The sequence below is a fragment of the Lissotriton helveticus genome, chromosome 2_2 (assembly GCF_964261635.1).
Source record: "Lissotriton helveticus chromosome 2_2, aLisHel1.1, whole genome shotgun sequence".
Lineage (NCBI taxonomy): Eukaryota > Metazoa > Chordata > Amphibia > Caudata > Salamandridae > Lissotriton > Lissotriton helveticus.
The window spans coordinates 175,904,658-175,920,769 of record NC_136060.1 but is presented as its reverse complement, the minus strand read 5'-3'; the positions used below and the strand labels follow the sequence as shown (position 1 = coordinate 175,920,769).

At 46.6% G+C, this 16,112-nt stretch overlaps 1 protein-coding gene across 1 annotated transcript in view; it reads right to left on the bottom strand.

The window, feature by feature from the left end:
* APBB2 (amyloid beta precursor protein binding family B member 2) overlaps nucleotides 1-16,112 on the bottom strand; it is a 1,314,926-nt gene that overhangs the window by 1,062,613 nt on the left and 236,201 nt on the right. The gene's annotated exons all lie outside the window — the stretch shown is intronic.

Below are 16,112 nucleotides of genomic sequence, written 5' to 3'. Positions count from 1 at the left end.
TTAAAGAGAGCGACTTGGTTTTTGACAGCAGAACGCGTGTTGAGGAGAATAGCAGAGGCAACGGGGGAACCGGGGGAGACTCGAGCAGGGAAGGGCATAGGAGGAGGCACAGAAGAGATTAAAGAAGGGGATGAGGACGGGGTCGAACCAGAGGGAGGGGAGACATAGATGCCGTGGGAAGATAAGTGTAAGGCTACAGAGGGGGTAAGGGAGATAGAGGCAGGGATAGAGGAGAGTTGTGCCGAAGAATATACCAGAGAACGGGCAGGGTCTGTGGCCCCTGGTCCCGGCCCGTCGCGGACGGGCGCAGACGGGCTTGCCTTAGGCGCGCCTTCGGCGCGCAAACGGCGCGCCCGCTGCGCCCGTCCGCTGCGCGAACGGTAGAAGCACATGATTTATAGTGCAGCCAAAGGGCGTGGCCAGAGAGTGGGCGTGGCCGGGGGAGCGTCCGCTGGAGGCGGCAGGAAATTGAGTGCGGGGCCGCAGCAGCGTCCAAATCGGCTGCGCGGGACAGGGGGTCGAGGACAGGGCCCCCTGAGACAAGGTAAGGGAAAAAAGTTTAAAAAGTTTAAAAAGCGCAAAAAGCGCGAGCAAGTGAGGGTGGTGGGGTTAAAAACAAAGGCAAGCTAAGTGCTCCCGCGGTAGGCAGGGAGAGATCCAATCGACTGCGAGCTTGTAGTCAGCTCCTATGTAGCTACAAGAGTGGGCGTGGCCAGAGAGTGGGCGTGGCCGGGGGAGCGTCCGCTGGAGGCGGCAGGAAATTGAGTGCGGGGCCGCAGCAGCGTCCAAATCGGCTGCGCGGGACAGGGGGTCGAGGACAGGGCCCCCTGAGACAAGGTAAGGGAAAAAAGTTTAAAAAGCGCAAAAAGCGCGAGCAAGTGAGGGTGGTGGGGTTAAAAACAAAGGCAAGCTAAGTGCTCCCGCGGTAGGCAGGGAGAGATCCAATCGACTGCGAGCTTGTAGTCAGCTCCTATGTAGCTACAAGAGTGGGCGTGGCCAGAGAGTGGGCGTGGCCGGGGGAGCGTCCGCTGGAGGCGGCAGGAAATTGAGTGCGGGGCCGCAGCAGCGTCCAAATCGGCTGCGCGGGACAGGGGGTCGAGGACAGGGCCCCCTGAGACAAGGTAAGGGAAAAAAGTTTAAAAAGCGCAAAAAGCGCGAGCAAGTGAGGGTGGTGGGGTTAAAAACAAAGGCAAGCTAAGTGCTCCCGCGGTAGGCAGGGAGAGATCCAATCGACTGCGAGCTTGTAGTCAGCTCCTATGTAGCTACAAGAGTGGGCGTGGCCAGAGAGTGGGCGTGGCCGGGGGAGCGTCCGCTGGAGGCGGCAGGAAATTGAGTGCGGGGCCGCAGCAGCGTCCAAATCGGCTGCGCGGGACAGGGGGTCGAGGACAGGGCCCCCTGAGACAAGGTAAGGGAAAAAAGTTTAAAAAGCGCAAAAAGCGCGAGCAAGTGAGGGTGGTGGGGTTAAAAACAAAGGCAAGCTAAGTGCTCCCGCGGTAGGCAGGGAGAGATCCAATCGACTGCGAGCTTGTAGTCAGCTCCTATGTAGCTACAAGAGTGGGCGTGGCCAGAGAGTGGGCGTGGCCGGGGGAGCGTCCGCTGGAGGCGGCAGGAAATTGAGTGCGGGGCCGCAGCAGCGTCCAAATCGGCTGCGCGGGACAGGGGGTCGAGGATAGGGCCCCCTGAGACAAGGTAAGGGAAAAAAGTTTAAAAAGCGCAAAAAGCGCGAGCAAGTGAGGGTGGTGGGGTTAAAAACAAAGGCAAGCTAAGTGCTCCCGCGGTAGGCAGGGAGAGATTCAGCCCTTACCTTCTCGAGTCACACAAAGAAGGTCACAGCTACCTGCTATGGGATTCTGCGAGGCCTTAGACCTGTCCTCAAGTTCTTTGATTCCTCTACCCGACAGCTCGTGGTCCAAGCCACGGTTCTATCTCGGCTGGACTACGGTAGTGCGCTGCTGCTAGGGATTAATCAGGCTGAAGCATCCAGACTTCAAAGGGTGCAGAATGCTGCGGCTCGGGCCATTGTTGGCCTCCCTAAATTTTGTTCAGTGTCTAGCACGATTTCTGCTTTACACTGGTTGCCGGTCAGGCAGAGAATTAAGTTCAAGTCGCTATGCCTGGCTTTTAAAATCTTGAAGTTCTCTTCGCCGCCGGCACTCGCCAACCTGCTTCTTCCCTATACTCCGTTGAGGTCGTTGAGATCGGAGGCTCTACATCTTGCAGTCTGCCCCCGGTTCAAACTCAGTAGGATGGGCGGCCGCTCCTTTCGAGTACTTGCCGCTGGTTTGTGGAACGCCCTCCCGGTGCATATCCGTGAGTTGAATAATCTCACTGTTTTTAGGCGCACGATCAAGACCTTTTTGTTCTCTGTACCTGTCTAGGGCTTTTCTTTCCGTTCTGTGTTATGTTTCAGTACCTGCTCAAGCGCCAGGACGCCCCTTCGCTGGGGCAGCTGTGCGCGATACAAAAATCAATAACATAACATAACATAACATTATGGTCTCTGGGGGAACACCGTATCACCACGGCCCCATCCTACAACTACCTGGGCACATGGGTATCAGAGAGGGCCACTGCACTCAAACATCTGAAGACGCTAAAACCAAAGATTGATAAAATAATTACATCTCTATGACGTCTAAGCCACGGCCTGGCCAGTCCCTCTGCAGATCCGATGCTGACAGTACTTAGGGCTAAATTGATCCCCGCCATCACGTACAGCCATATAGCCTATCCAGGGGCTTTTGAAAAAGTGGTCCAAGCGGCTCAGGTGAAAGCTTATAAGATGGTGCTACGAGCCCCCAAACAGGCGCGGAATAACAGGGTGAGACTGGAAATAGGCCTGAAACGTCCTGAACTGGTACTACTGGGGGAACTGCTAAAATACTACATCTGAGTTCTGAAGTCGCCCAAAAACACCTTGAAGCACTCGCTAAAAACCATCTTTGAGGAAGAGGGCTCCCCATGGCAAGCCAAGGTGGAACTGGCCATTGACCTTCTGAAGATCGATGGGCGGAATCTGCACTTACACGAAATCCCATATTCCGCCTGGGCAAAAGCCGTCAAGCGCCAAGTCCAGTCTATTTCCTTTAAGCTAGATCTTTCCTCTCTCCGGCCCAACCCGCTAACGTTGGCCTTGGACAAGTCCTATATTCCTGGTAAACCTCAACCATACTTACAAGACTCACTAACAATCGAAGCAAGACAAAAAATTCTGTTTATGCGCCTCTTGGCCCTCAGGATAATGGACTTTAACCCACGTTGGGCACGCTCGGACGGAGCCACTGCCTGCCGACTTTGCAAATATCGCAGAGAATCCTGGCTACACTTGCTATGTTGCTGCCCTAAGCTGGCCAGTGACCGACGGCGATTGCTACGTCCGGCACTACGTATCCTGGGTCTCAGAACTTGCAGAGAGGCCTCGGATTGGTGTTTCTCTGAAACCACAACATGTTTATTAGCCAGGATAGGCAAGTTCATCCATCAAGTTAAAATGGCGCTCGAAAACCAACTAAAGGACACCATCCCGAAGAGCCCTGTGACCCGCCGCCCTAAAGTTGGTAATCCACAGATAACACAGGGAGTCGCCAAAAAGCTGGGGCCGACTCAGGGGCCGATAAGACCCACAGTGCAACTGAGGATGTCGAACTTTTACACCCCTTCCAGACTCTAGTAAGCAAGGTCTCATGATGACACTAAAAACTTTAATTCTTTTTAATATTAATAATGTATAGTACCAGTGAACACAGTCAGTATCGAGACCACATAGCTGCACCAATGGTCCCTGACCGGTGTAGGCCGAGCAGGGGGGGCGTATTTTACTGTATTTTATTGTATTTTATCTGAATCAAACTGCATTTTTATACACTGTAATGATTTTAAATAATCGCACAGTTTATTAATAAACTTACACAGGTTGTTACACTGTCTTCTCAGCAAGTTTGAGACGAGTATCCCTCGTCGGAACCGCTAGAACAGAACCCCTGTGCCATTGCCAAGGATTGTTGACTTTGTCCTCCAGAGATCTTTGGGCTACAAGAAGCTCCAGCCTCCAGCATCTCTTCCTGCCAAGATTTTTATCCTCACCGCATCCTCTGTATAGTGGGCCAGCATCTTTGTTGGGCTGCTCGGGGTCCTCTTGCGACTCCTGTGCCTTTGGCCTGTGGGTCCTCTTGAGGGTCTTCTTTGGCTTCAGTGGGCTCCCCTGCTTGCTCGGGGCCTGCTCGGACTCTCCTACACTTGGGGAGTCCCTCGGACCTTGCTGGACCTTTTTTTGTTTTCCACGTCTGTTGCTGCTGCCAAGGCTTGTTGGTGCTCCTGCCGGACACGACCTCCTAGTTCTTGATTCCCAACCTGGGACAGCTTATGAACGGCTCCTAGTCTTCCACAGCACAACCTGGTCCTCATAGCTGCAGCAACCGGCCTTTGTCAACTGTCCTGAATCTTCCGTCATCGGTGGTGATTGGTCACTCCCGAGTGGCAAGGATTTTGTCCCCTCTGCTGGCAGGTACTCCTCTTCAAGAATCCATCCTTGGATTCCACCGGACTCTTTCACCTTCTTCGCCAGCGGCATCTTCATTGAAGTCCTCCATTGTGGTCTACGGCAGTTTCCGACGCCAATTCACAGCTATGCACCCGGCTTCCCTGGTATAGGTATCCTGGTTCCTGGGGTATCCAGGGATGGGGTGACTCTCCAACCTTCCATCTTCTACGGGGTTTCTTCGGGGTCCACTGGGAAGGGTCCTTCTTCAAAACTGCAACCGTGACTTTTCCATTGACTTCCATTGAGTACGCGGCTTTGTTTCCACTCTGCACACAGCCTCCGTGGGGTTCCTGGGTACTTACTTTGGGTGGTTCCTTGGGTCCTTAGCTGTTCTGAGTCTTCTGGCCCAAGTCTCGACTTCGGTCGAAGTTCGCATCCCACTTCTTTAGTATATGGTTTGTTCTACCCCTGGAGACTATGTGTATTTGTGCTTACTTACCTGTTTCCATTTGAAATATTGTGTGTATTGTGTTGGGATCTCTGGGTAGGAGATATACCAATGTGTTAGTGAGTGTGTATAATAAATATATCTATTTTTATAACTATGCTGTGTAGTTCTTTTTCGTTTAACCTACACTATATGGTTAGTTTTGGTAAAACAAGCTGTTTAACACTCCTTCTGAACTAAGCATGAAGGCTGCCCTCCTCAGCTACCACTTAGAGAGCTTTCTATGGTTGTCTAAGACCACTAAAATCACCATAAGAGTTGTCTGGATTAGTGGAAGGTGCTTCACTTATATAAGTGTGCACCATATACTAAGCCAGCCTCCTATAGGATGCATCCGTTACTATGGTCTGAGAGGGGACCTGTTGGTGAAAATGCATGCCTTGTAGGAGATTGATAGGAGAATACTACCATTGGAGGGTCTGTGTCGCTTGTATGGAGAGTGATGCCGTCCTCCCAGTGGCCCTTCAGTTGGTCCCACTGGTCCTTTAGACATTCCTAGAGATGCTGCATGTGGAGGTGAGCATCGGGAGTGAGGAAAATGCAGGAGGCCGTCGAGCCAAGAAGAGATGAGACAGTTCTTACAGTTGGATGAGGCATCTTCCGGAGAGTCTGACATTTCTGAAGGACTGATAAGTGTTGCTCCTCTGAAGGACACACCTTTGCTTGAATGGTGTCGATGGAGGCTCCTAAGTAGTGTATCATATGGATTGGTGTTGATGTGGATTTGCTCAGGGTGACGTGAAGACCAAACCGATGAAGGAGATTGCAAGTCCAAGTGAAATGCAGTAGGGCTTCGTGCGTAGTGAACTCCTTTATAAGCCAGTCGTTGAGGTATGGGTAGACGAAGATTCAATGCTTTCTCAAATTAGCTTCTACCACAGACATACACTTGGAAAATGTTCTGGGTGCTGATGTTGTGCCAAACGGTAGTACTCTGTACTGGTAATGGTCATACCCCACAACAAATCTTAAAAACGTTCGATGCTTCCTGGCGATGGGAAAGTGGAAGTATGCATCGTGAAGGTCTATGGAGCAAAGCCAATCTCCCTGGTGAAGTTGTGGATATATTGTATCTAAAACCAGCATCCAGGACTTTCTCTTTTTTTATCTATTTGTTGGCACTTCTGAGATCTAGAATGGGTCTAAATTAGTGTTTGTCTTTGGAAGTACCTGGAATAGATGCCTGTCCCTCGTTGACTGTGGGGAACACCTTACCACCTTCTTTTGCAAAAGGATGTTCACTTTCGCCCTTAGTAACTTGAGATGGTTAGAGGACGACTTTGGTGGATGGAAAGCGGTGGGGTGGAAAACCTGAGACAATATCTATTCTTTACAATATTCAGATCCCAGGCGTCTTGTGTGATACGTTGCCACTCTGTTAGGTAATGGCCGATGCTTCCTACCGGAGTGGAACACGGAAGAGGGAGAAGAGAGGACTCATGGTTTCGTGCCTGATGGTTGCTTACCACCTTGGGTGGGTTGTTGAGCAGAGCGTCCTCTTGCTTGTTTTCTCTGCGTTTGGTAAGATCTCGTATGATACTGCTGAAATCTATCTGGAAGCAAATTAGGGTTTTGAACTCTGTGGGTGCCCTCATTTACAATCTCCATGAAATCTTTCTTATTGTCACGAGGAAGGTGTTGGGTAAATTGCGGGATGGAATACCAAAGAGCACAAAAGTACCAGCCGAATAGGGCCACATTACCAGTAGAAGCAAAGGTCTTGAGGCTGTCCGCTGGTGGAGCATTTCAAATATGTCTGAAGTAGTAGGTGTTGGAACAGGCATCGGTACGTTGACTTTGGCTGCTCCTTGGACAAGAATTTCCTAAAAAGTTATTACATCACCCTTGTTTGCAAAGCACTCATCACCCACCGAGGAGATACGAGGCAGTGGAGTGGAGAGTCTGACAAAGTAGGTGAATATCAACCAGTAGAAGTGAAGGAAACATCAGTGTGCTGCCGATGAGAACGTGACCTTGATCTTGGGCGGTGAGATCCACGGCCATGATGAGAATGCCTTCATGCAGTGGAAGATCGCCCAGATCTATGATGATGTTGATAGTGGTGGCGCAATCTAAAGCTTGACCAAGGTCTTGGAGCTGGGGGAGGTACTGGAGGCGCTGGCAGAGGCGCTACAGGTGTTGGTTGTGGTGGCAGAGGAAACAGTGTTGGAGGAGGAGGATAATAAGTTAATGTGGAGAAGAGGCGGCCCTTACCTCCCCGGGGCGGCATCCGAACGTAGGGCCCCTGGCCACTGGGACCGGGCATGCAGTGTCCCTAACCTCGAAGACCCCTCCTCTCTCTCTTCCCCTACAGGACACGGTAGCATCAGCCGAACGCGAACAACCGGAAGTGACCGCCCGTGACCCCGGAAGTCAGGCATTCCTCAAGGAACCGGAAACCAGCAGCCCCGGCCCCGGAAGCGCTTGGACGAAACTATGCCCGTAACACAGAAAAGCCGACATCGAGGAGGACAAGAGGTTGCCAGCAGCGGACTCGTGGCAGGAGGTAGCAGCCAGCAGAGAACCACGGACAGAGAGCCGAGCGGAGGAGACGAACCACGACGAGGACGAAGAGGAGGACGTCTGGACAGAAGACTGGTGGCGTCCTCTGGAGGTGGCTGGAGAGCGGCCGCAACTCGGAGAAGAGTTGCGGCGGGGCACGTGAGTACACTCTACCCTTTCTCCGTGTTCCTCCCTGTAGTTACCTGTAAATAAGTGTACATTCCCCTCACGAGCACCCAGCACTGTATGTAGTAGTATCGCACCTGCACTGTATTAAAGACCAGAGCACCGGTACCCCGAGACACGCTGACCCACTTCCTGTTCCTTCTTGCGTGACTGTTCCCAGCATACCCTACCAACCCCCCCTCACTGTCCTATTTCCGTTCCCTCACTCCCCGGTGAAGGTGAAGGTACTCCAAAGACCTTTTACAAGGACTAACCGCCCTGTATTCCTCTCTCCCTTATATACCTCCGAGGAGTGCCAGGAGTCTACCGGAGTACAGACGACATCAGTCCAGGAGAAGAAGCCCTCCAGACGGCCTCGCCGCACCAAACCATCGTTCCTGTTTTCCCTGCCCTACCCATCCATCCGGGATACTCCACTACGATAAAGACCCTTGTCCTGTAATCAATAAAAGTCGCTGATCATTGCACAATATATCCGACCTCCCCGCCTGTTATTCCGGTCTGCCCGCACCCATACTCCACAGTTAAATTGAATTAAATTCCCTCCACCATGACTCTTCTTTAAAGTCTCTTGTACTAATGAATTTAATTTAGGATAGTCTACTCCCAATATCAAAGATTCTGGTAACTGGGGTACCAGTCCGACTGTTATATAAGTAGGCTCTGTTCATTTTTGCACCTCCACATTTACTAAAGGACATTCATGGTGTTCCGTATGTACACACTGAATCTTTACAGTGCCTTGGACCTGGGAAGGTTTAATAGGCGTTCCTTGGAGTTTCATAATTAATTGTCTGCATCCTGCATCCAGAAGAACTGTAACAGGAGAACCATTTACCTTAAGAGGACTGTAAAACTGGGTAGAATGTTATTTCCCATCACACATAGTTTTAGCCATTCCAATTTCCATAGGTTCGGCTTTTTGAGGACAAAAACGAGCAATGTGGCCCGATGCTCTGTAACATAACATTGAGGTCCCAAGAGGGTTGGAGAAACATTTACACTGCTCATAGTGGAAGTTCATCCCTACTGTTTTCTTCATACAAGTGATTTTGATGATTTTTCTTGGTAGGTCAAGTTTTCCTTGAATCACAATTCTTCTTTCGCAAGTCGCTATTCTTGGTTCCTATTAGAGGCTGCCATAATTTCTACTGCAGATTTCAGAGTTAATTTGTTGTGCTGTTTGACCCATTGTAGAACTGGGGCATGGAGGGAGTTAAGGAACTGCTCTAAATATATTTTCTTAAGTCTCTCCTCCTTTGTAGCAGTTTTAGATTCAAGCATCTGTCTGTTAAATCTTTGACTTTATAAAATAAAGCTTGAGAGGTTTCACCCACCCTCCTCTTTTACTTATCTTAGCCTTATTCTATACATTTCATCATCCACCCTTAGTAGTTGAAGTATGCTTTTCTTCATCTCCATATATGGCGTCAACCCTCAGGGGTTAGCAGGCTGACATGCTGTTGTAAGTCTCCTATTAACAAAGGGCCTAAATATTGTTACCACCGGTCATTTGGCCATTCTGCAGCTTGAGTAATTCACTCAAAAGATGTCAGGATCTTTTCCAGGAGTATGGGCTGTATATCCTCTCTGTTGCTCTAAAACATCTGCCAGCCTTCCAATAGTCATATCTTGACCTTGTGCTACCTTGACCAACTGTTCAGAGTGAGCCTGAATAGCTTTTGGAAATGATTCTCAATGTTCTTGGGCAGTGGCCATAAACTGCAGTAAAGCTGTTTGAAACTCCTGTTGTCCATCTGCGAGTTTTGTAGCAAAAGCCTCCCTTTCTTCCAATCCAACTTCTGACACCACCTTGTGGAAGGATGGGCAGAAATAATGCTTTGGATGGTGATTTGTATTCCTTTCACATAAAGTAAATCAAGAGAGGGGGCTAGAGGGCGCACTGCGCGATGGCTGCTCTCTGAGACAGCTCCGCCGGTCAGGTGATAATTATCTGTAATTCAGCGTTTAGTGGACATGTGACCATCAACTAACGACGGATATGGCAATCGGAAGGTGTTAGGCACAGGGTGAGAGCAGCAGTATGGTGAAGGAACACGGAGACGGCTGTTAAACGGGGGAAAAATCACAAGCCAGGCGGCGCACAAGATCGAGACAAGATGGCGGCGCCCTAACGGGATACAGCTTACTATGTGTTCGGGGAGGAAGCGGGACTGCGATCGGACACAGAACGCGAAGCTGAGAGTACCCGGAATCTCTCCTGCCTTGTTAAACAAAAATCCGGTAGCCCCACAAATGACTGAACAGAACTTGATGCACGGACTGGAGGGCACGAATGCAGTGCGGTCAGTTGCGGCGTAACGCATGGAGATGGTAATGGCGGGTGGACAGACAACAAGACACTGATGTGCATTGGTCGGTGTGATTCCGGAATACGCTACTGCTGACTGCCGTAGCACTGCTTAGCGGATTGGCATATGGGCATAAGGAACTGACAAAATTGTGCCACACACGCGTGGATGTTTAAAGTCAGGCAGGACTGAGGTCCAGGAAACATTAATCAGCGCAACCAAGATAGCAGCAGCGCCCTCACGGGGGGAAGTTTGAATCGCACCTTAAAAGAAGAGCACGGAACGGCGCTCGGACATAGCAAACAAGTCAGTAGCTGCCAACAATGTTTCCTGTGTTTTGTTTTTGTAGTTCGGAGACTTTGTGAATCACAGACCATTTCCCGATGTCTTACCTATGTGTCATACATATTGCGCAGACATTTGGGGCAAAGCGCATGTAGCAGGCGGGCGGACAAGAATAAAGAACATGTTGGGCACTTCATGGAGCGTCTACTAGACATATGACGGCTGCCTCTGACACCAATGCCTGGTAACTAAACTGATGGGCATACACAGCGCGCTTTAACCTTGTAAGAGAAAGGCGCCCTGATGCAGTCATTGTCATTATCATTGCCAGCCTAGAGGAATTTAAAGTGTTGATGCCCTGGCGGTAGCGCTAAACAAATGCATATATATTGTTCATTAAGCGGAAAGTGTGGAAGCTGTGTGGGAACCAAGAAGGAGGACCTTGTGTGTTCAGGCCATGCTGCAGAGTGACCATATGTGTTTGAAATCAGACCCTGAACTACGTCAATGCATCGGGTGGGCTGCCTTATGTGCGATAGGGCGAGACTATACATCCAGAATTTTAATGCATCCCAGATCTGTTGTGCCCGTCGCAACGGAGGAGTCAGGTGTGTAACTGTGGTTCCCCTCTGATCCTGCTGAAGCTGAGGAGAACAATAGAGTGTTGATGTCCACTGTGTTGTTTTAATAACGTGCGTGGTACTCTTCAAGGAACCTCCTGAGGAGTTCTGTCATTATGCTTCTCCGAAACACGGTGTGTATTGATGGCCTGGCAGGGCGATTAGGAACCCGACGGAGTGCAGCGCCGGGGTGCCAGCAGCCTTCATGGTGAAGAATTTGTGCTCAAATTAGTCAACGTCAGGTGCCTGGGCGCAGTCCTCGCTCTCTCTCTTCTGAATAGTGATAAGCCACCATGGGTAAACCAGACAAGCAGCAATCTAAATTGACTTTTGAAGCTAACAAATCCGCGAAAACCTCAACAGCTGCATAAGACGCAGAGCTGGATACTGATATGGGACCCAATGCTGGTATGGAAGGGGTGCTACAAATTATCCAGCAAAGTCTACAAGACATTAAGGGCAAGCTGGACACCATCACTTTACGGGTTGATAATGTGGCTGTGAAGCTGGATAAACATGGAGAGCGATTAGTTGAAACTGAAACGCGAATATCTGTAGTAGAGGACGAATCACATGGCATGACCACGAAATGGAAAGAAATGGAAAAAGTGTTGGAAACCATAAAAAACAAGGCTGAAGATTTAGAAGCGCGCTCTCGCAGAAATAACGTTCGGATAGCGGGAATTCCGGAGTCCACCAACATGGGAAAAATAGAAACATATATAGAGGAGCTGATTCGCAACGTGTTTGGCACGGAACAACTCTCGTCTGTTTTCCTAATTGAACGTGCGCACAGATCTCTGGCCCCAAGGCCAAAGCCAGGTGCCATTCCACGACCTATAATAGGTAGAGTTCTTAACTATAGAGAAAAGGATGCAATACTCAGAATGGCTCATGAAAAACAGAAGATAAACTATCAAGATAATAATTTGGAGTTTTATCCAGACTTCACGATGACGGTCCAGCTGGCGAGAAAGGAGTTCAACCCCATGAAAAAGAAACTGCAACATGGGAATAGAATATGCCATGCTATACCCGGCTAAACTGAGGGTTACCCATGATGGTCGAGCCACAATTTTACAAACACCAAAGGCCGCGCAGGACTATCTTAAGAAACTCAGCTCCAGGCGGAAAGAACTTGGATGGCCTTATCGGTAGAAACAGCATTAAGATTGAACGAGGAAGAACTAAGAGAGATTGAGGCGCTGGAACAAGAAATACTAGGAGATACTACCATTAAGGACTCTAAACAACTATTAGAATCAGTGGAGAAAACTATTGCAGACTTTACGGTACATAATACAAACTTGAAAATGACCAAAGTAGCAAGAGATATCAAAAGCTTCAATCTGGATGAAGTATATCCTTTTTTAAAAGACGACTTCGACCAGAATAATAATCCGAGTTCATTGAATCTCCAGTACAGAGGCAGATATTGTAATACATTTATTACATTTCTGAGAGTTCGTCAAATTCTCATCAAGGGTCATATAGTGTTTATTACTCTTATCCCCAATATCCAAGATCATTTCCACCTTTTTTAGGCAGAGGCAGGTATCGAACAAAGGGAGGAGGACCCCGATGGAGAGGGCACAACCAGCAAGTGGGAATGTTTTCCCCACAGGGCCAATTTCAACAGTCAGAACAATATCAGAATCAGGAATCCGAGCCATTCCGCACGCGGAAGAAAATCTACAGACACTAACTACAATTAGGTCTGAAGGGGGAGAAAAGGCCAACACCATACCTATTTACAACTTGTCTAACTATTCACCAACAGAATCTGAATTATCCATCTTATCCAAGGGTCTTTCATTCGTGCCAACTACATTGCAAAATCTAATAGATACTAAGATAGAAGTTCTTAACTTTCTCAGAAAAGTTAGATTAAAAGCTTTCTTCTTAGAACGTGAATCTCAAGAACAGATCAATATAAGCGGGTTAAGGAACAAATCTAAATTTATCCCTGAAAGTGTCCTATTACCAGCAGAAATTTTAATTTTTGAAGACTTAGTCCTTCGAGAATTGGATACTTTACAATCAAAAAAGATTTTTTTCAATGCAAATTGTAGTAAAACTGAAAGGGCCTCCCTTAAGGATCTATCAAACAATCCGTCCTTAATATTTAAGCCCGTGGATAAAGGGGGTGGAATAGTTCTTTGGGATACAGACAAATATGACCTAGAAGTAAGTAGACAATTGTCCAATACAACACACTATAGACTATTGGAGAATAACCCTTCAGAGAGATTGAAAGGAGAAATTCTCAACATCACAAAGGAGGGTCTAGACCAAGGTTGGCTATGCCAAAACGAATTTGACTTTTTAAACAGCAAGCAGAATAAAATACCTAATATCTATGTCCTGCCGAAGGTTCATAAATCAACTACTAACCCACCGGGCAGGCCTTTAGTATCTGCCTGTGGCTCTATGTTAGAGCCCCTGGCCAAATACATAGATATTCGTATTCCCCTGGTAAAAGAGACTCAATCATACATTAAAGATACAATGGATTTGAGATCAAAGATAGAAGATTTACCTCACAATATGGAGAACCAACTATTGGTATCCTTTGATATTGAATCACTTTACACAAACATACCCCAAGATGAGGCTTTGGCAGTGATGAGACATGTTCTAGATTTATGAGACCGCCCTCAACAGGTACCAACAGCATTTTTGATATCTCTAGCTACTATTTGCCTTAAGAACAACTTTTTCAACTTCAAAGACAATCTATATTTGCAAACGTCTGGAGTGGCTATGGGTTGTAGTTTTTCCCCGAGATAGCTAACCTAGTGATGGCAGAATTTGAGAAAACATTTATATATATAGCGACACCAATCCCTTTAAGAACCAGGTAAATTTTTGGTGTCGCTATATAGATTACATTTTTATGATCTGGAATGGAGAGGATTCTCTGTTAAAAGATTTCCATAATCGGTTAAATACAAGAACCCAGGAATTCAATTTTACCCTGTCCAGTGATCGAAATGGACTCAATTTGTTTTGGATGTATATATTCAACAAGAAAATGGTCATCTACAAGTTAATCTGTACACAAAACCGACAGACTGGAACACACTTCTACATCTCTCGAGTTGCCATCCTCGTACGTTAAAAGAGAATTTGCCTTATGGCCAATTTCTCTGTGTGAGGAGAAAATGTAGTAAAAAGGAGGACTATTTTGAAAGTGCAGAGATATTGAAAGACAAACGAGTGGCTCGGGGCTACCCGAAAAAAATGGTGAAAGTTGCCCTTAAAAGAGCTTGGCACACACCGAGAGAAGTACTTCTGGTGCCAAAAATTGAAGAGAAAGAATCACCATTGACGTGTGTTCTCACATATGATCCCAAAGCAAATAAAGTAAAAAAAACTGATTCAAAAGAATTGGAAACTTATTGAACATTTAGGTATCCCAAAACCTCTTTTTGCTTTTAAAAAAGGAAAAAATGTTTTGTCCTGATTTGGCTTGTAACCGGACACTGCAGTGAAGTCCGCTATTGAAGACATCAGAGCTGAAATTGCTGCCTCCGCGTCTTCAGATACTACTAAGACATCGTCTGCGTAGGCCGTTATTTTAACTATGTATCCGTCAAAGTCAACCCCTTTTTGGATATATCCTCCTTTTCTTTATCTACATCCCACAGAGGTTACGGTGACTGTATGTGCCGCGATAGACGTACCAAAAAGTCTACGTGGTAGTAAAAATATAGTGGGGATACGATAGGTATGCAACGTTTACAACGAAATTTTTACAACGCACTACCATTACAACGCAGGTATTACCACTCATACCATTACAACGCATTGCGCTGGAGGGCGCTCTAGGATAGGGAATAAGTTTAATTTTCTATCCAACACCTTCCCTAGTGTCCACGGGGACTGGAGTTGGAATAGAAAATTATACTTACCACTATCCAGCACCTCTAAGCGCTATGCGTTGTAATGGTATGCGTGGTAAAAACCGCGTTGTAAAGGTATGCGTGGTAAAAGTATGCGTTGTAACGTCATACATCCATACGATACCACTTCCACCACAAGGTGAAATTTTATCATCGACAACAACAAATTTGAAAAGGTAAGCTTGTTCAAAATGCTAAGCAGGACCATACTAAATGCAGAAATATATTCTGAGGGAGCTCTATATTCCTTTTTTCTTTAAACTATAGGTGCTATACCTGCACGTGCTCGTGTAACGGATCAGGGGTATCGGCCATTAATCAATATGGACCAGAAGTTCAATAAACGGAAGGATGGAACTCTTTAATACTATACTTTAAGGTAATTATAATAATGGAACAGCATCGGGAAACAACTGTAGAGATACCTAGAAATAGGATTAAAAAGGTTCTTTTCTCTCTCTTTTTTATACAAAGAGGCCCAAATACTATAAGGACCCTGGGATAGGAGTATCAGCTATTCAATTGAACATCAGGACCTATACAAATTATGTCTTTATGGTTAGTATAAGTGTAAAAAATATGTAATAAGCTAGTGAGATGATTGGAATGTATGGATATGAATGTTTTAACTTCCTGATCTATGTTCCCTTTTCTCTCTCCTCTTGATTTAGAGTAGAGGGAGTAGTTAATGAAACATAAAATATAGTCGTAATGTATCCACTCTGGAATGTAGTGTACCAAAAAATAAGTAATGTGAATATTTACAATGTAATGTAACTTTCCCAATGTAATAATGAGGGAGGGGGTGAGAGTTTGTTTTATATATACAATGCTAATAGGACTGTATGGAATAAAAATGTTGGATTTGAAGAAATGATGTTTTATATATATCCTAGTTGATATATGTCTCTTTTTTGTATAGATACATTTAATAATCTTATGAAGAAAAGTGTCCTGAAGAAGATGGCTTCTGTCCATTAAGCCAAATCTGCCACCGAAACGCGTCGACGCCGATGCTCAATGAGAATCCAATATAACAAGGGAGATTGGATAAGAAAGATAATTTCTTACAAATCAGTCCCGGATAAATTATAAAGTGTCTTTGGATCACACTGATTTCTCAACAGAGTATTGCTATCGTGATTTGTTTTGGGTCTATGTTTTTATTTATGTTTTTTCTGGCATTTAAGAGTGTTACTTAGGATTGTGTATCACATAAATTGTGATTTTTATTCATTGTTTTATTTATATTCATTGTATTTATCTCGATATGTTTTAAGTGATATTAGTGAGTTAAAATCTTTTTAATAAATT